Genomic DNA, 21,871 nt, shown 5'->3' on the forward strand with positions numbered 1-21,871 from the left:
AAAATCCTAGAGAATCAACTAAGAAGCTTGTAGAAATAATCAACAACTTTAGCAAAGTTGCAGGATACAAAATAAATGCACATAAATCATTAGCATTTCTATACATTTCCAACACTTTAGAGCAGCAAGAGGTAGAAAGAGAAATACCTTTTAAAATCACCCTAGACAATATAAAATACTTGGGAATCTATCTACCAAAACAAACACAGCAATTATACGAAAACAACTACAAAACACTTTCCAAACAAATAAAACTGGATCTAAACAATTGGAAAAACACTGATTGCTCATGGGTAGGACGAGCTAACATAATAAAAATGACCATTTTACTCAAACTAATTTACCTATTTAGTGCCATACCTATCAAACTACCAAAAAACTTCTTTACTGAATTAGAAAAAAACTATAATAAATTTCATTTGGAATAACAAAAGATCAAGAATATCAAGAGAAATAATGAAAAAAAATGTGATGTAAGGGGGCCTAGCAGTACCAGATATTAAACTATACTATAAAGCAGCAGTCATCAAAACAATATGGTACTGGCTAAGAGACAGAAGGGAGGATCAATGGAATAGACTTGGGGTAAATGACATCAGCAAAACAGTGTATGATAAACCCAAAGAGCCCACTAAAGTCTTTAGTGAGACTTGAAACTACCACACCAATGCAACTATCAACAAATAGAAGAAAAACCACTCCTTGAACATATGGGTTGAGGCAGACGTGATTGGGGATGTAGACTTTAGTGGTGAGAGTTAGGAGATCATAGCCTTGCCTGTCATTCATCTTTTCTTTTCCCTTCCTATACAGTCTTCTCTCATACCTTCCCCTAACTCCTCATTATTTCAAGAATAGATTTCAAACAAAGTGGAAAATTAATCACAAAAGGGTAGCTTGGGACATTATGTGGAAGGGAATGGCTTTAGATGTGGCAGAGTGTATTTATGGGTTGATTATTGGAATATTAGACTGAGAGTGTCTAAAAAATAGCACCTTAAAATTCTTTTGAGTACTTTTTGTGGTTGTTTTGTGTCCTATCTTGCTTTTAGTAGTTATTCTACATGGCTGTTAGTGGGTCTGCCTCTGATAAGACTCCCTGCTTCTCAATGCTTTTAACCTTCTATCCATTGTAACCTTAGCACTACAGTTTTCAAACTGTGGACCATGAACTTCCAAAATTCTCTCAGAATCTTTCAGCAAGTCCACAAGGTTAAAAATATTTTAATAGTAATGATAAGACATTATTTGCTTGTTAAATTAATCCTTATTTTCAACTACATAACTTTGCAAGGAGAGATTTTCATCATATATTTCAACCAAAACAAAATATTGCAACAGATGGAATGCAGAAGCAGATATGAGAATCCAGATGTTGCTTATTAAGCCAGCCATTAAAGAGAATTGCAGAAATATGTAAAGTAATGCTATTTTTCATCACTAAATTTTTTGGTTTTCTAAAATATAATTATTTTTAATAAAATGTGTTATTATTTGTTTATATGCAATGGGTTTGTTACTATTATCTTAAGTTGATTAAATTGTATTTAGAAATTTTATTAGTTTTAATTTCTAATATGGTAAATATCATTTGATATTACCCACATATACAGAATCTCAATAGGTCCTCAATAATTTTTAAGAGTATAAGGAGGTCCTGATTAGGAGAACAGAATGTTCTTTGAGGAAGCAGTCATCAAGTAAGTTAAATTAGTATATTAATTTTACCCATGAGCAGCAAAATGGCACAATGTAGCACACTGGTCTTGGAGTTAGGAAGATCTGAGTTTGAATTTTACATCTGACACTTACTAGTTATGAGGACCTTGAAAAAGCACTTAGAATTTCTGAACCTCATTTCTCTTATCTATTAATGAGGGGATTGGACTCATTGGTCTCTAAGGTCCCTTCATCCCTAAATCTATGGCTGAATCAATTTACATCTTTGAAGATTTAATAACATGTAATTTTGTTCAACAATCTTCCAATTAAAAATATTGACTTAAGCATAGTGGTAGTAATGATACTTGTTTTATGTGGATTAGTCTGATTTCCCTTTAAGGAGGTAGAGAGATGATTCTTGGGACACTCATTGGTTTCTTGCTTCCTGAGACTTAAAAGAATTTGCCCTTGGTGAGTTGGTGTCAGAAATTTTAGTGGCATTCCCACTTCCTTAGAGTCCACTGCTTTTTCATCTAACAGCAGCTTTTGTTGAATGCTCATTTTATCTAAATAATTATCTTTTGAACCATAGAGATCATAACCTTTTTTATCATGTGTTATTAGTAAAATAGCTTTTGTTGCATTTTTTCTTATGAATGTCTCACTGAAATTGAAGTTGAATCCCTGGACAATTCCGGGTTATGTTCAATCTTGAATAGGTATAAAACAATGATAGAATTCTCTCCAAGTCATGGAGGAGACTCAGTATAAAATTCAAGTAGAAGGGTGATTCCTCACATATAGTGAGGTCCTCCAGAAGCTCTTATTTGCAGTTGAAATTGTGCTTATTGTATCCAGCTATTAAATTCTACAAAGTTCTTAAATAAGATTTATAATCACCCAGAAGACTTGTCTAATTATCTACATTAAAAAAAACAAATGTATAAAGACTGCTTATTGTCCAGCTGTAATTTGCAGATGCATGGACAACCTCTATAAATATGCTGTGTTTTGCACAGACATATTCATCTAAATACACACACATAGGCATATATTATATGGAAATTTGGTCTAGTATGTCCACGCAGCTAAATAAATATCATATCTTAGCAATAGACATTCTTTATTTTCTTGGTTTATTTTTTTGTAGGCAGTTAGGTCTAACTCTTGAGCAATTATGGATCTCACTTAGAAGACTCTATACTTTTCCAAGATTTGAGTTCAACTCCTGTATCAGATATTTACAAACCATGTGATCCTAGGGAAGTCACTTAACCTTTCTGAGGCCCATTTATTTTTCCCTTGTTAAATTAGAAAGTTGGTCTTCATGTCTTCTAATATACCTTTTAGCTCTAAACTCATGAATCTGTGATCTATGAAAAGGACCTTCTGGATGATTTCATCTTTTCCAGGGGATGTTTCCATCTGAATTCTAGACTTGTCCTCCTATGTGATAATGATGTATACATTTGAAGAGGCTACATGTTAGACAGACATTGTCCAGAAAGTGGTCTGGATTGCCTTTGGGAAACCACATGGTACTTCTGTTAGTCAGCTCAAGTTTCTTTATGAAACAGCTATCTGTTTTTTACCTATGGTATATCTGGTGCTACTGTGTGTTGTAAACATACAACAATCTAAGAACATGGAAGTTGTGGGACATCCAAAATGATTATGGAGAGTCATTTGGTGAGCATAATTAGACCATAATATATTTCCAAATAAGATTGATATAGGAGAAGTGGTATAAAAGATGCCATTAGAGAACTAAATGAAAAAAAAAGAAAAGACATGGGCCATTCATGTTGTAAGAATGAAGGGTGATCAACTGACAGCTTTTGTGCTTAGTCAGGAAAAAGTAAGACATCTAAGGGAAGCCCCCCCCCTACATTCCACTAGGTAGACCCTCTACATATAATTTATGGGAGGAAATGGACTAGAGGCATACAGAATAAGAAGGCACAGATGCACTCTGCTTTGCTTCATTGATGGGAATACTCATATTGATGAGATCACTCATCCATGAAAATCTTGATATACTTTACTTATAATTCTATGTGAATGTAAATGAAATGAGGGACTGAGGAGGGTTTAGCCCTCTTATACAACCTGGGTTTTGGGTTAGGCTTTAAAAAAACTATTCAAAGGCCATTATGTTTTAGATGGTTGAGGTTCTCTGAAATCTCTGTATTGGATGTCACTGTACTAACTAACAGCCCTTTTCTTGAAAGAATTATCACACAATTACAGGTTGTGTCTTAGGATCAGACCCTTCACTTCTTAATCATTGTATTGGACTTTCATGTTTTTATTTCCTGTACTTTCACAGTCAAATGTTAAGATCTGTTTAAGCCCCTGAAAACTAATCTATAATTTTCCACTTTCTTTTTGTTAAAAAAAAACCACACACACACAAAACAAAACAAAGCAAAAACCATGGGCACAATAATGTGAAGAATCCCAGCCTGCTGGTATTGCAGAGGAATCTTAAAGATGATAAGGAGTTGATTCTCAAAATTCAGTATTTATGAACTAACCATGTAGAATTGACATGAGCACTCTATTAATTATGATCTATTATTCTGAAATACTAATCAGCATCAGAAGTGTCTGTAGAATCTACTGGATGGGGGCTAAATAAATACAAATTTAAAAAATTCAGATTGCCTGTGACCTACCCCGAATGTATGTTTTTCACTTGGCAGTAAGGTCAAAGAATCCTATCCAGTGCCAGTGTTGAACTCATCCTCTCTGAAAACCCTTTCAATAGATAGTAGGTTCTTATTATTTTATTACTGCTATAAAACTTAGTGCCAGAATTATGGAATAAAAGAGCTCCCACTATAGGAGCTATAATGGAAGCAGTCATAACTTAAATATAGGCTTGAAAGATTGCCATAAAGGCAATCTTTTATGGAGAAAATACGTCCTAATGTCTCAGTGTGGAATATAAACTCCCACATGTGGAATCTTGCAGATACTGACCTCTTTCAAATGTAGGGCAGGCAGCATTTTCTAATGGCAATTATACCACAGATATGCTTTATAATATAAGGCAGGAAATAGATTATAAGATTAATATTTCTGTGATATTATAACTGGTGATAACTAGTATGATGATTAAAGGCAATCTTACAGCAGACAATACCTTGGGAATATTTTCTTTTGGGAAAAGAAAGAGAATGTCTTTAGTCTTGTTCTATTTAGTGCTTCCTCTCTCTCTTATGCTTAAGCTGGAGTCATTCTTAGGATCTCTCTGTTCCTCTGATCTGACCTTTTTTCCTTGTTCATTTTGTCCTTGTTGCTTATGTTTTGAGAATTTGTACAGTCAGCATTTGTTAAGTGCTCCTTTGTGCTGAATACTGAGCTAACCATGGAAGAGTCAAAAAGAAAAAAATGAAACAACCTTGGTTTTCAAAGTATTTACATTCTATTGGATAACTTGTATCAGGCCACTTACTTGATAGTATACTAACGGACAGCCAGATGGTAGAATGCTAGACCTAGAATGCCAGACCTGGAGCCAGGAAGACTGAGTTCAAATCTGGCTTCAGATATTTACTAGCTATGTGACCTTGGGAAAGTCACTTATTTTGCCTCATTTTTTTTCATCTTATAAAATGAGCTAGAGAAGGAAATGTCAAACCACTCCAATATCTTTGCTAAGAAAATCCCAAATGGGGTAATATATTGTTGGGTACAAATGAACAACAACAAATAAAACATATCAAGGAAGAGAAAAGTGTTGTCTATTGAGATAGTCTTGGGCTTGAAAGCTGGAGGTTCAAGTTCTGTTTCTTAAATGAGCTATGTGACTCTGGGCAAGTCTCTGAACCATAATATATCTTGAGCAATTCCTTGGGATTTATTTAATAAGTCACACCTGGTCTGTGATTTTCCTTGTTTGAGGGAATTTGAAACCATAGCTCTTTTAGGATTTAAGTGTTCCAGGAAAAACAGATAAACACTATGGAGGATAGAAGGGTATGTTGATATGATTTTCTCCATCAGTGGGAGGAGATTTACACTTAGAAATTACAGATCCATTAAAAGTATTAAAACCAGGGCAATATTCATGACAAGTGCCATTCAGATATTGCTGCAAATGTTGCCTGTGAAGAGAAACTTAGTAGCATATTCTTTGGCCCCTGATTTATCCTCAATTTTTTTTTGGGGGGGGGCATACCAAATAGACAGGAAAGATTTTCTTAAAAATGAAACAACATTACAATAAGATAGAAGAAGTCATGGGTTTAAAATTGGAAGGTGCCTTAGAAGTTTTTTTAACGGAATCCAACCCCTTCATTTTACAGAGGTAGCCACTGTGACCTAGAGAGATCAAACAGCTTACCCAAGGTTATACAAGTAGTAATCAATGAATCAGCTAGCACTTATAAAGGGCTTACTATGTGCCACACACTTGTGATGCCCTGAGGTACAAAGACAAATAAAATAGTATCTACCCTCAAGAAGTTTACTTTCAGTTGAGGGAGATAATATCTATATTATGTTAGTACATGCAAAATAAATATGAAATAATTTTGGGCAAATACAGACTAGTTTGGATGACCACTGTAAGGATGGGGGATGGGACAAAAAGACAAATCTCCCCCTCTATCATAACATTTGGGTCCTGGCTTTGTTAATTATTATACCACTAGCAGTTGAGGAGATAAGCAAACAATTCATGGAGAAATGACACAGACAGAATTTGAACCTGGTTCCCCTACACTCCAGATTCTGTGTTCCTTGTTCCTTCCACTGAATCCCATTGTTTCCCTTTTAACCAATATCATACCTGAGAACCACACATTGAAAGGAGTTACTCAGACATATAAAGTGTATTTCTAAATCATTAAGAAACATGAAATGGCCAATTTTATTTTCTAAATATTAATAACACTCTATAAGGGAGACTTCCCTTTTCCCTAGCCTCATATTGCTTTGAAGCTCCACTTGTCTCATGTCTTTTTATAACGCTTAGAGGAGCATGTAATAGAGAATTAAAGTAGATTGGTTACAGGGGATGGCTTCAATGAGAATACTCATTTTCTACTCCTTTCCCATGATGGCACATAGTGGGAGGGGAGGAGGGGACTAGAAGAGATAGGCATGCAATCTCTTAAGTTCCATAATAATAACAATAACAAATATTTATGTGGTGCTTTTCATGTATTGGACATTGTGCTAAGAACTTTATAATGATTAAATTATTAACTTATTTCATCCTTATAACAACCCTGGAAGATAGGTGCTTTTATCATCCCTATTTTACAGTTGAAAAAAATTGAGATGAACAGGGTTAGTTAAATTCACCCCCAGATGTCAATGTTTCAGCATAGTCTAGAAGTCTTGAAATAGTACAGTTTTGGAGGGCAGTGTATCCACATTTTACCTAGTCCATAGTCCTAATGAGATTATAATCCTAATGAGAATCTATCCTAACGAGATTAGCTTCCAAGTGCCACAACAGTGAGTGTTTTAATACTGAATTTACCCACCTACTGTGTATTGGCTCCAAGGCAGAAGAGTGGTAAGGGTAGGCAATGGGGGTCAAGTGACTTGCCCAGGGTCATACAGCTGGGAAGTGTCTGAGGCCAGATTTGAACCTAGGACCTCCCATTTCTAGACCTGGCTCTCCATCCACTGAGCTACCCAGCTGCCTCCATCTATTAATATTTTAAGGAAATAAAATGGAATATCTACTCACCATTGCAAACTCCTTTTCCATTTTCTGCCCTTGTACTTTTGCTCATGCTATTCTACCACATGAAATAATGCCCTCTTCCTGTTCCTTTTGACTTTCTACTTAAATTTTTCAAAGTCCAGTTCAGGATCTATATTTTCTATAAAATACCTCCTTCTGTCCTTAAAATTCATTCTCCTTTTAAAACCTTGAATTCAAGTAGCATATTTAGTATTTATCCCATAGTTTACCTCATGACATAATTTAGTGGGCTTCTGGATTCTGCTATCTGTACAACTCAATTGTTGTACATAGATCTAGGGTGAAGGAAGAACCCCAAAGGCAATAGGAAGAAAAGCAAAGCTGAAAGGAAGGAAACATAGGGAAATAGAAGTATATAAAAGAAGGGATGTGCCTAGAGACATGAAGCTGCCTGTTTGTCAAACTTTGTTTGGATAATAGCATAAGTGATTAGCACTCCATTTGGGGGATAAAAGCAGTCATTTTGAGAGGGGAGGATTATTGTTTCTCTGAGGTATACCCCCCATTTGTTTGGGCTACTCTTGTCAGTACACAGGAGGTGACAGAGACATGGGGACTGTATACTTTAACTGTTATTGGCTTTGATTTTACAAGATTTTCCTTGTTTTTGTAGCCTTTGATGATTCTCTATAGAGGTAAGAATTAATACAAATTATTATCTCTGAGAATGCTCATTCTAAGACAAATCTGATAATTGAAAGCCTCTAGGACAAAATCACTTGTTTTTGCATCATTCTGTAGGCATTCTCTATAAGTAGGTATCATTTCCCAATGATAATAGCTATTGATTTATACAATTATGAAATGGAAGCAGACACACTTGATTCTTGGGTACTCACCAGGAAAGACCATGATTAGCAGCAGGAAATGGGCCTGCAATCAATACTTTATTGGAGACAAAGTGATAGGCAATGAAAAATGGTATAGAAGTAGACAGTGCCATGGAAATGGGATAGAATGCATGTGTAAGATGTATATATCTAGGGAATATTATATATGAAATATTGCCTATTCCTCTCTAAGAGAGGCTATTATTCTTACTTTGAGGTAGCAGGAGAAAAGACCATGAGATTGACCATTCTATTTTCCTCTGAGGAAGAAGTGTATGAAACTAGATTTATATCCATCTTCTCCCCTAAGTATTGATTATCTAGGGATACAATTTTTAAGTTCAAAAGCAAAAACAAACAAAAACACCTGTTAGTTTCTCTCATCACTATTTAAAGAGAGAGGATACTTAAGCTAACACTCAGTGATTCTGATCATTCCCACCAAATGTTAGTTATACAAAGAACCAAAAAGTTAATGAATAAATTCATTTATCTACATAAATAGTGAGGAGAAATTGGAGAAGTTATACAAATTTGAACATAGAGCAAGGGTGAATGTGTTCTTTAGATGACAACCTCATCTCATCTAAACCAAGCAAAAGACATAAGTCTCACTCAGAGAGAAATGTCCTAAAATTTATAAAGAGGCAAACTGGAAATGAGGGCTACGTTAAGGAACTTACTTTGCCTATATTTCTGTCTTTTAAAGCCTATCTTATCCTCCCCTCATGTTTCAAGTTAATCTCCTACCATCTCTCAAAGCAGGAATCAAGAATGTCACTCTTTAAAAATTTCAAGGTCATATCATCCTCTTCCTCAAAATACAGAATTACATTCTAATGGAAGCAGAAGGCTACTGCTCTGGCACCTAGCTTGTTTGGGGGTTGGAGTATAATTACAAAAATTTGGCTTTTAAGGCATTTTCATATGCGATCAGAGGCCAAGAAAGTAGGTAGAGGAGAAGGGTAAGAATATATGAAGCTATGTTGTTGGGCCATAACTGTCATAAGAAGCACAGATCATCACAGTATTATGCATTTGACCAAAAAATCAGTTAGTACTATTATTATTTTAAGTTAAAATAATTTTTAAAAGTGTCTTTCTTTTAAGTATCATAGAACATTTGTCATGTATGTTAAAGTTGAGAAGGACAGAATGCATATGTCTAAGCCAGAAAATGTTTTCACTAAAGGTTCAAATTGAACTGATCCCATTAAAAGTCACAAAACAGGGTTGATATTAAAGGAAGCTATCCTGAGTTAGTGGACATTTTTAGATTGAATGATGTTGTAATAATGTGAATCTGTGGCAGGTAGATGTCTGAACAAATGATGCTGGACCTTAGTCACTGCAGTTGTCAACTGATTTTGAGAGAGTATAAAGTAAACTTGATGGACTTTATCCTAGAGGTAAAAAACTTTCAGAGAAAAGGAAGGAGAGGATCACAAAGTCGAAGCTATTGATCCATCCTTGAAAGGTACTGTTTGATCATAAGATGTCAAATATTATAATATACACATGTGTATTTATATAAATTTAATTAGAGATACATTATATATGTATGTATACACATAAATAATGAGATGAATGCATAGAATAGAAGAGATAAGAAGGTAGTATATGGAGGAATTTGGGAAAGGATGCATCACCTCTAATTGGGGAACAGAAAAATCAATCAGAGAAAGCTTCATAAGAAAGACAGAACCTAACTTAGGCCTTATAGGAAGAAGAGAATTTCAGCAGGTGGTGATGTGCAATTTCTAGGCAAAATGGATGTTTTATGAAAATGCATGGAGGTAGGAGAGGGTGGTAAGAGATGGGGGAGACACTAGTGGTCTAATTTAATTGAAACTACATTGAATGAAGGGGAGGAGTGTAGAAATTATGTGGGAAATTTGTTGGTAGGATATTTTGATAGGGTTTGAATATTAGGCTATTAAGCTATAGAGTTTATACTTTATCCTGTAGGCAGAATTTTTTTTAGCAGAAAAGTAATACAATTAGATTTGGGGGGATTAGAAAAATTACTTTGCTGGTGATATAAAGGATAGATTAAGGAAAGGAGAGTCTTAAGGATAAAACCATATATTATTACAATGTAATAGGGAATGAGACAATGAGAAATCAAGTAAAGAGGTTCTGACTCAAGTTGGTGAATGGAAGTGGAAAGGAGGGGGCAGATATATAAGATATTATAAAACTGTAATTGATAAAATATCACAATTGATTGGATATAAGAAGTAAGGAAGAGGGAAGAATCAGTTGATTCTAAGCTTTTGAGCTTGTGTGACTAGGAGAAGAGCCATCAAAAGCAGTAGAGATTTTAAGAGATGCAACAATTTTTAGAGGAAATATAATTTTTGGCATGTTGAGGTTCAGCTGCTGATGGGTCAGCTGAATGGAGGTGTCTTGCAGAGAGTTGGGAAGATGTAAGAGTTATTGACATGAAAGTTATTGAAGTCATGGGAGTGGTTAAAGTCAGCAATGTTGAGCATAAAAAGAGAAAAGAGTGTAGGGCTTATGACAGAATGTTGGAGCATACACAATTAGGGGCCAAAAGGAGTAAAAGGAAACAGCGAAAGAGACAAAGACAAATGTTCAAGAAGTCAGTAATGATATCAACAATAAATTCATAATTCATAATTGCGTAGAGGGTTAGTTCCTTTCACAATGGTCATTGATGAGATCTTCTTTAATGCATGATATTATTTCTAACAAAGGAGGCTGTCTATTGATTTTGAAGTGATGTCTACTATTATACAATTCTCTTAGACATCAAACAATCAGCCCACAAGCATTTCTAAAAGTACCTGTTATGTGCCAAACTGTCTGCTAGTAGCTGGGGAAAACATAGGCCTTGGGCACTGAGAGTTTATGTGATTTGGTCACACAGCTGGAATGGGTCTCTTCCTCCCCTTTCTCCTGCTTTCCCTCCTCTTCCTCTTCTTCCTCCTCTCTCTCCTCTTTCCCTTTGTCCTTCCTCTCCTTCTCCCACTCCTTCTTCTTTCCCTTCTCTTTTGCCTGCTTCTCCTTTCCCTCCCTTTTCCATTCCTTTTCTCCTTCTTCTAAATGATCCTATCCCATACTTCTTTTAAGTGGAAGGGGAAAAGATACTCAAAATAGGAATATCTCACATCTATCAGATTGGCTAAAATGATAAAAGGGCAAAATGACAAATGTTGGAGGGGATATAGAAAAATGGGATCACTAATACACTGTTGGTAGAACTGTGAACTGGTTTGACCATTTTGGAGACAATCTGGAGTTATGTCAGAAGACATATAAAACTGAGTATATCTTTTGACCTAGCAATATTGCTATTAGGTTTATTACCTAAAATGATCAGGGACAAAAGAAAAGAATATATTTTCCAACATATTTATAGCAACTCTCTTTGTGATGGCAAAGAACTGGAAATTGAGGGGATGCCCATTATTGGGAAATGGCTAAACAAATTGTGGCATATGATTGTGAAGGAATACTACTATACCATAAGAAATGATTGGCAGGTTAATTTTTAAAAATCATGGAAAGACCTATTATGAAATTATGAAGCATAAGATAAGCAGAACCAAGAAATAAGCAGAACCAAGAGAACACTATATACAGCAACAGAGCTATTGTTTAAAGAATGACTTATGTATGTATGTCCACTTCCAGAGAAAGTACTGATAAATAGAAACAAACAAGACAGTTTTATGTATACTTATATCTTTGTCAAATAATTCCTTTTCTCTCATTTGAGGAAGTATGGGTTGGGGAGAGATACCTGGGAATTTTAATGTAATAAACAAATAAAATTTTAAAAGAGAGAATCCAAGAAGAGAGAGTGGTATCAAAATGTGGTAGGCCAAAAAGGATGAAGACTGAGAAAAAATCATGAGACTTAGCGTTTAAAATGATCAGTGGTAACTTTGAAGAAAGTGGTTTTAGTTCAATGATGGGATTAGGAGCCAGATTATAAAGGGTTAAGAATAAGTGAGAAGAGAGGAAGTGGTGGGTTTAGTATATAGACTTGGATATATTCAAAGGCCTTAGGAAAGGATCCAGGAGATAGGGAGAGATTGAAGATTAGAGAGCTGGAGAAGACTGGAAGTGAGGGATCATTTATTGACCTTAGAAGGTCTACCTCTCCATCTAAAACAGGAATAAAGAAAGTTAATATGGGGGATGTTGCCAAGAGGTTTTAAAATAAAGAGAAAGAGGAAGAAAGAAATCACAAGAAATTACCTGAATTTTTCAATAAAGTGTGAGGCAAGGTCTTCACATGATAAGGCAAGGCAAGGGAAATGTGTGAAAAGCTTAAAGAGAAGAGTAATTTTGGGAAAGGTTCTATCATATTAGACCTTTCTATCTTTAGGATTTATAGTAGGCTCTTAAAAAATGTCTATTGATTGACTTATTGGGTTAAAAATCAGATATTTAAATAGCTGATGAAGGTTTATTTGAAATGGAGCAACAATTTTTAGGATGCAATGAAAGGTTTATATTTCAAGGATCTTTGAAACAGTTTCAGCTACAAATGGTATTGATTATTTGTAGAAGTTATGAGAAAACATGAAATAGCACCTTAAATTTTAAACCAAAAGACAGTACTTATTAGTGTACTCTGCAGATTGATGGGTGAAATTATTATTATTATTAGCCACATCTGCCTGTTTTATTTCATTTTATCCATTCCTTTCAGTATCATTTCATTTTACATTTAATAAGCATTCAGTAGTATATGCCAGGTATTGTGCTAGGTCAAGCACAGTGAAGACTTGTGCTTTGACAAGTCATGACATAGTCCCTTCCCTAAATAAAGGAACTATTTTTTTTCTGGGGGGATACAACATTCACAAAGCAATATAGTGTGAGGAAAATTGAGGAGGGAAGAGAGAGACCATCAGCAACTTAGGGCATAAGAAAAGCTTTTCATTGAGGAAGTGGCACCCGAGTAAAGCCTGGAAGACAAGGTTTCTAAAGGACAGAAATGAGGAAGGAGAGTGCACTTCAGGGATAAGAAAGAGCTTTTCTAGATAAGATTGACAAATTTAAAAAAAATGACTATTTCGCTGGCATTTTCAATTTCTGTGTGATACTTCAGGATAGCCAATTGTCAAGTTGGGTTGAAATGTAGACTTTATAAAGGAGAAAAGTAAGAAATAATGAAAAGAATTTAGGTAGGAGTCAGGTTGTGAAGGGCCTTAAATATCAGGTAAGAATATTGTTTTATGTAAGAGGTAAGTGTGGCCAAAAGGGAGGTTTTTGAATAGCAGTGATCTATCTTTACCTTAGTATCTATACTTTATCTATACTTCAGTAATGAGTTGGACCTGGCCCAATTTTCATTGGTCATCTGTCTCACCTGCCGATCTTTCAAGTTGTTATTTACTACTGATATTTACTGATCCTAATAACCCTTGTACCCAAGATTCAACTTGTACCCACACTTACCTTATTATATTATTTTGTAAAGGTTGCTGATTCATCTTTTAGACAGTCCAAAGAGAGAATTCTGATGACTGTGATAACTGGAGGAACTACTCTGATCCATAAAAGTGATCTCTTTTACTCCTTTCGCTTTCATCACCTCTATTTTCAGGACTTAGATATATCTGTGTATCTCTATCAGCACTTAAAAAAGTGCCCAGCATACCACTGTAGAGACTAAATAAATATTGAGTGACTTTATAGCCCCTAAGAATGATTCTTAACACCTTTGGAGCTATGGCACCCCTAGGTGGCTTTTTTCATCTGATGATTCTCAATTTACTTTTTGGGTTTAAGTGAATTAAAATTAATTTTTTTGTTTTGAAATTAAATTAGGAATTTTGTGATGCCTCTCAAGATAATTAGAGACACCCTGGGATATCACCAAACCAGGACTAGAAATCACTGCTCTAGCAACATTAATCAAAACTAGCTTTGCAAATAATTTTCAAAAAGCACTGTTCTTCCTATCCCTTCACTCTTTCAGCTGCCCCCCTATGCCATCCTTACCAGCTATGGCCTGTTGCAGAATTTCAATGTGATCCACCTACTCTGAACAATTTGCTCCTTTGCTTCCTTCACTTACTATAAAAGCAGACTAAAAAACTAAAGTGTCTACTAAAAATTGTGTGTTTTCCTTTTTTGACACATTCCCATTAATACCAAACAAAAGGATCTAAAGAGGAAAGGGTAGTCCATATTTCATTGGGGTGAGATGCTTTCTTTTTCGTTAGGTTTGTTCTAGCTTCTGGTCAGTGTTTTATGTTTTATTCTCCATATTTAAGCATTGTGGAGAATACAGAGTACTTCAGGGTATGATAAGTTACTTTTGGAGAATTTGTGGATCTTAAAACTATTACAGATCTTGATGACACCATCTTATTCATCTTCATGAGAATTCTTGTTCCTCAAATAATGTCCAAGGATTTTTGAAAAAAATGATGTTCTGTTGAAATCACAAAAGAGCAAAGAAAGGCTAAATGCATTTCGATGGAAGTTTTGAACATTATCCCATCGAATATTTGAAAGACTACATTAGTCAAAAATGAAGTTATTAAATATTCCTGGGGTACTCACAAATGAGATGGTAATTGTGGTGCAGAAGGTGCACATCAACCCTGCAAAGCCTTACTGCAAAATTTCTAACAGTTGAAAAAGGATTTAGAACCCTGACTAGAGGGAGTTGATCCTGGAAACTAAATGAGAGTAGGAGGGTCAACTGAGCTCGGTCTTTGGACTGAAAACCTGGCCTTGATTCTGCAGCTTTTCTCTTATGATTTGTAGCTTAGCTAATTCCTCTGGATCTCCCTGACCTTCCCTATCCCAATCATCATTTCCTTTCCTGAATTTCCTGTGGGTTTTTGGAAGAAGGATGGATCTGGGTGATAGCATTCCAACTTTGTAGATTTAGTTTCCCCATAGTCAAGTAGGGCTTCCCCTTGATACAAATTATCTTCTGAATCATTGTATGCAACTTTCCTAAACTTAAAGGCAACAAAACCTCCCAAGACTGAGTGAGGCAGGTCCTTCTCAGTCTCTCATTCCTGTACCCCTCCCCCACCTGAATCTTCTCCCTAGGTGGTTGTTAGAGATACCTTGAATCCCTCTGTCCTTTACAATCAAACCTGAAACTCAATAAACCCTGTTTGCCACTTAATCAAACCTTTGGCTAAATCATTGGTTGATTGATAAAAGAGGGAGAAGGGGAGAAAGGAACAGTATTCTCTCTGGGTCCTGAGGGGAGTTGGAGGCATCCATTTTGGAGGAAGTGGTAATCCCTTTACTTCCTCTGGACTCTTCCTTTGTGAACCTGAGAAACTGAGTAGATAGCCCTCTAGTCAGTTTCAAACCATTTCTGGCTGGTCCTAACCTTTTGTCTGTAGAAGTGCCTTTCCTACCTGAAGGGTTCAGTCTGTTTCCCTTCAGTGTCTCTGTCTCAACTTGTGTACCCAGTCTGTGTCTCCCTGCTGCAGCTGCCTGCCCAATTACCTCTAGCTATTATCTCCTGCTTTAGTCCCTTATCACATAATTAATAGAAATCTCAATGTAATAAGGAATATGAGATGGGAGAGATATTAGACTATCATAAAAAGTGTTAGGAATTACACTTAATTGTCACAATGTGTATTATTCTTCATCAGCTGGCTCACAGCTCTTGAATGTTCATTAGAATAAAGCACAAAGAAACATGACATATGTCTCTTACCCTCAGGGAGATTACTGTTGTGGGAGAGAGAAAAGGGAATAAAGCATGGAAACCAAAAGAGATAAAGCTTTATTTAAGTGGAGAGAGGTAGTGTTTCAAAATGGATAGAATTGGGAAGACACAGATCCAAATCCTGCCTCTAAAACTAACAAGCTATGTGTCCAGGCAAATTAATCAGCCTCTCAGTGTTCCAGGCTAAATTGTTAAAATTGTTAAGTTACAGATAAGTTATGAAGTCACATTAGTGGAGGGAGGTTCCATTCCATTTGTTTCTCACAATTATAAAATCACAGGCCTGGAAATTCTTCCTCCTGAAACAAACATGAAACACAATAAATACAAACAAACATAAAAGTTCCAAATCAGTGGGACACTATATATGTTAGTAGACTTCAGAGAAATGTGAAACTTAAAAAAATTTTTTTTACATGCTGATACGGTTTTAAGTAGTTTTCTGACATTTGGTAATCCATTTTCTTTACCTCCCTTCCACCCCTACAAATAATGGCAAATAATATGATATAGGTAAACACGTGTTATCATATAATACATATTTCTCTGTTCATCGTGCTATGAAAGAAAACAGAATTTACACTAGAGAAAAAATTAATGGAAAAAATCAAGTAAAGAATAGTATGTTTCAGTTTGTATTCAGACTCCACCAGTTCTTTCTATACAAGTGAGTACCCTTTTTCATTGTGATGCCCTTGGAGTTGTCTTGGATCCTAATATTCTAATATCATTTTCATCTCATCTTGCAAACACTACATCTTCTGGTTTTCAGGCTTTCTCAACCGTTTCCAATTCAAGTATGAGTTGGCACAATCTTTGTGCCTCTCTGCCTCTTGCAGACTCTTCCTTTTGTCATGACCATTCAGAAACCTCTCCTCTTTTGAAAGGGAAATCTTTCAGCTGTTCTAAATTCATTCTATTGTAATCTATCAACTTTATCTTCTCTACCCATCAAAAAGTCATTATGCAGCTTACCATTTCCTGTTTATTCATCTTAAACATCCTGGTTCCCAGCTCCCTTTCTGTAATCACTATCTTTATGCTACCTCAATCACTCTAAGTGGTGATAAGATTTTTGACCTTACTATCACCTCAAACTAATTGACTTTTATGAGCTTGAATTAAAAAAATTCTCTTCTCTAATATAATTTCTCTGCCCATAACTCTTTCACTACCTCATTCATAGTAAATATATTTTTTCATCTTCACCAAGACTTCTGGTTCCTCAGGGCTTTCCTCTTTTTAGCTTCACTTTACTCTTTTCTTAGTATTGATCCCAAAGTTAGATAGTTAAGGAAGTTGTTAACTCCTTTTCTTCCTTTTCCTTCTAGTTCTATCCTTCCCCTTTAAAAAACTCACCAAAAACCTGACCCAACATCACTTTCCATATGAATTTGTTTTCTGCTTTACTGAGAAAATCAGTTACCTGTTATAAATACTAAAATCCTTCCAAAACTCAAATTTATTTATGCTTCCGTCCATCATCACCATCATCATCATCATCATCTTCTTCTTCTTCTTCTTCTTCTTCTTCTTCTTCTTCTTCTCCTTCTCCTTCTCCTTCTCCTTCTCCTTCTCCTTCTCCTTCTCCTCCTCCTCCTCCTCCTCCTCCTCCTCCTTCTCCTTCTCCTCCTCCTTCTTCTTCTCCTCCTCCTCCTCCTTCTCCTCCTCCTCTTTCTCCTCCTCCTCTTCTTCTTCCTTCTTCTACTTTCTTCTGCTTCCCCTTCTCCTCTTCTTTCTTTTTCTCTTTCTCCTCTTCTTCCCTCTTCTCCTCCCCACTCAAAGGATCATAAATTTAGCACTGGAAATGACCATAGAAGATAATGAAGACAACTCCATCATTTTACAGGTAAGGAAATTGAGAGCAATACTACTAAGACTTTGAGGCAGAATTCAAACTTAGCTCTTTTTTTTTCAACATTTAAAAAAAAATTTTTAAACCCTTAACTTCTGTGTATTGGCTCCTAGGTGGAAGAGTGGTAAGGGCAAACTTAGTTCTTTCTGACAGAAAGCCAACTACTTTAAAGGCATACTTCATTTCATTGTGCTTCACTTCATTGCGTTTTATAGATATTGTGGTATTTTTTTTAACAAATTGAAGGTTTGTGGCATCCCTTCTTTGAGTGAGTCTATTGGTGCTGCTTTTCCAGTAGCATTTGCTCATATTGTGTCTTGATATCATATTTTGTTAATTATTGCAATATTTTAAACTTTTTCATTATTATCATATCTGTTATGGTGTCTGTGATCAGTGATTTTTAATGTTGGTATTGTAGTGGTTTGAAGGCACCACAAACTGTGCCCATATAAGATGCCAGATTAAATCAATGAATGTTGTTGTGTTCTGATTACTCCACCAACCAGTCATTCTCCAACTCTGTCCCTTTCTTCAGACCTCCCTCTTCCCTGAGGCAGAACAATATTGAAATTAATAACTCTACAAGGGCATCTAATGTTCAAATAAAAGGAAGAGTCAAGTTATATGACAAATGTCATTGCTAACTTATTTAAAATAAAATAATTGCCACAGCCATCCAAACCTTTGGCAACCATTAACCAGATCAATCAGTAGTCATGAATATCAAGGTAAGACTCTCCACTAGCAAGAAGATTACTACTTGCTGAAGGTTCAGATGATGGTTAACATTGTTTAGCAATAAAGTATTTTAATTAAGGTATGTACATTTTTAAATGTCATACTATTATACTCAGCAAACTACTGTATAATATAAACATATCCTTTGTGTGCTGGGATCTAAATGTTTTGTTGACTCACTTTATTGTGATGTTTGCTTTATTGTGGTGGTATGGAATCAAACCTACAATATTTCCATGGCATATACCTGTATTAACTGTACGCCTTAGATCTTTTAGTATTAAGAGAATGAGGCAAACCTTCTGCTTATAATTAGCTACCAAACTTATTATATCATCTTTTGTCTTCATTGACCATTTCTTCTCCATTCCATTTTCAAATCTATCTAAATTCTGTCCTTGATGCTTACAAACATGATTGGATCTTCATATAATTAACAATTCCTTTCCTTGACCTGACCATCCCCTCATACAATAGTTCTTCCTTTTTCTATTAGTACTTCTATTTCTTCACCACTCACTTATTCCTCATCATCTTGTACTGATTACCCAACTAAAATGATTTTTCCAAATACTCAAAGATCTCTTGATGGCTAAAGCCAATAGTTTTTTGGTCTCATCTTCCTTAATCTTTTTCAACTTTCAGCCTTGTCAAAACAATCTTATACAAGGGCCTGTCCATACCTTACATATGAAGAATGAATTTATTTTTGCATCTTTTCTTTTGACACTTGGTATAATTGTTTTAGTCTAGTTCAAATTCTTTTCCATGAAGTATTCATTTATATTTCAAACTATAATAAACTTTTGCCTCAAATGTCACATAATAATTTGTGTTATATCTCTATAAAGCATCTTTAAAATTTTAGTTATTTTTACAATTCAATATTTATTTTATTTTCAATTTGGAATTCTTCCACCCCACAACTAAAAGGGAAGAAAAAAAGAAACCTAATACAAATATTCAGTCATGCAAAATTCTCATGTTAATGAAAAAGAGAGAGAGAGAGGAGAAAGAGGGAGAAACAGAAAAAGAGGAAAGAAAAGAAAAGAAAAAAAATTCTTCATTCTAAACTCTGAGTTTATCAGCTCTCTCTCTGGAGAATGATAGTATGCTTTATCAGGAGTCCTATAGATTCATGGTTGGTCCGAATTCCTAAATTAAAAAAATGTACTATTATGAATTACATCAATATGTGTTTGTGTAATTCCCCACCTCTGTTCCCCAACATATACATACTAGATTGTTTTAAATTCTAGGAGGGTAGAGATCCTTTCTCATTTACATTTTGTTTCTTCTCAAGTGTCTACCTCCTAATTTTATAATTTTTTAGGTTAGATTTCAGATTTCCTGGGTATAAAATGATGAAGTACACTATATTGACAGAGAAACTCCCTCTGCCAAGAAGTTAACTACCTCTGTCAAAGGAGGTTGTATCTACGCTAAGATTTATACTTTTAGAGAATGTTCAGGGTGATAAGAGGTTAATTGACTGCCCAGGATAATAGGGTCAGCATGTGTCCATAGCAGGACTTGAACACAGATATTCCAGGTGTCATGATAAGTTTTCTATTCATTAAATCATGCTGCCTCTATCCATAGTAAGCACATAATTAATGTTAGTTGCTTGAATTTTACTGGAGCATTTTCTGTCACTGTGTATGATCTCCACAATATTTAGAATATTCTAAAGAGAATTCCTAAAGACAACAAATGATCAATGGTATGGACTCTTTGCACATCATTGACTTTCACTGTTCACTGAGTCATGTTCACTTGTCTGTCGTGGGTCACTTCATTTACTTTCTCTTCTTTTTAATTGTCTCCTTGGCATTTCTCCTTGTTAGTGATGCACTTTGCATGAATCGCAACAACTGCTATTGACCGCTTGTGACAGAGCTATGTTTTCCCCTCTCTATATTGATTACCTGCAAGGACTGTAATGACACAAGGGGAGAGAGTGAACAGTTTCATGTGTACACTTTACTGTAAGGTGTTTTGGAGAAGGCTTTTTTCTTCTTTCAAAGGAAGAAATGTTTCAGAAGCATTAATTCATTTGGTTAAAAATAAAATTAAAGTCAATCTGGTTGAGATGGGAGTAAGAGATAATAGGAAAGGAGGAATGTACTGAGATATAAGCAAAGCAACTGATTCAACACAGAGTTTGAACCTGAAGATTCAATGAACCTAGTAGAATATAAGTTCTTTGAAGTTAGGAACTAATTTTTTTTGGCCCTGAATCTTTAGTCCATATTAGGGACTTAAGAAATGCTTATTAATAGAATAGGATTGAAGCTAGTCAGTGGGTCTAGCTGTTGTAGACATAGAGTCATTTTAATGGGGTCTCTGAGTGTTTCATCAAGAAAGCTGAGTACTCAGTTTGTTTCCTGATGCTGTGGGAATGACACAGAGTATCTAGGTGTACTTCAGAGACAACAGCATTTGTTTTTCACATCTTTGTGTCAAGGAACATTAAATATCGAATTTTGTTGAAATTTGACCATTCTTTTGTTAGAACAAAGAGTAAGGAATCATAATTAGAGTCTCACAGATGACAGGATTATGGAATGAGAATCATGACATCTGGTAATGGAAGAGATTCTAAAGAATATAGAGTTTAGCCTCTCACTTTCTGAATGGTTGAGATAATGAGGCCTAGAGAGGCAAAATGACTTGTATGAGGTCACATATCTGGGATATGACTCAAATCTAGGTCCTCTAATTCCAAATCTTACATTATTTTCACTAAGCCACATTTCTTCCTTCTTATAGATCCTTAGAAAATTAAAAAAGACCTTGAGGCTCAGAGCAGTAAAGAGATTTACTCAAAAAGATGCCCAATTAAGTAAAGCTAGATGATTCTGGACAGAAAACAGTAGAATCTGATAAGTGGTTGTATATATGCCCACCCAAAAATCTCTAACATCAATTAAGTCCCCTTTCTGAAGATAATAGGTTTAAAAAGTACATCAATATATTTAGATGTAGGGACAAAAGAATTTAATTAGATATTTATGAAAATCCCATAATAAGCCTAGCACAGTAGATACAGGACAGAAAAAGACACGGTTCCTCAATGAGTAAATTCTCAAGGATCATACATTTTCCTGGGATAGGAATGGTGATAAGGAAGAGACAACATATATTTGCTATTGGAGAAGTTTCTGTGTATGGGCTATGTGACTACATGGAAGAATTTAGATAAAAAAAAAAACATGAGGTCAATAGATAATCAATCAAAATTTGTTTAAAGGAATGTCATCATGCTCCTAATTACCTAGGTTCACAACCTCAGTGTTGTCCTTGATCCATCTCTCTTACTGACCTATCTCAGTTTATTACCAACTCTTGTCATTTCTTCC

This window comes from Gracilinanus agilis, chromosome 3, assembly GCF_016433145.1.
Source record: "Gracilinanus agilis isolate LMUSP501 chromosome 3, AgileGrace, whole genome shotgun sequence".
Taxonomy (NCBI): domain Eukaryota; kingdom Metazoa; phylum Chordata; class Mammalia; order Didelphimorphia; family Didelphidae; genus Gracilinanus; species Gracilinanus agilis.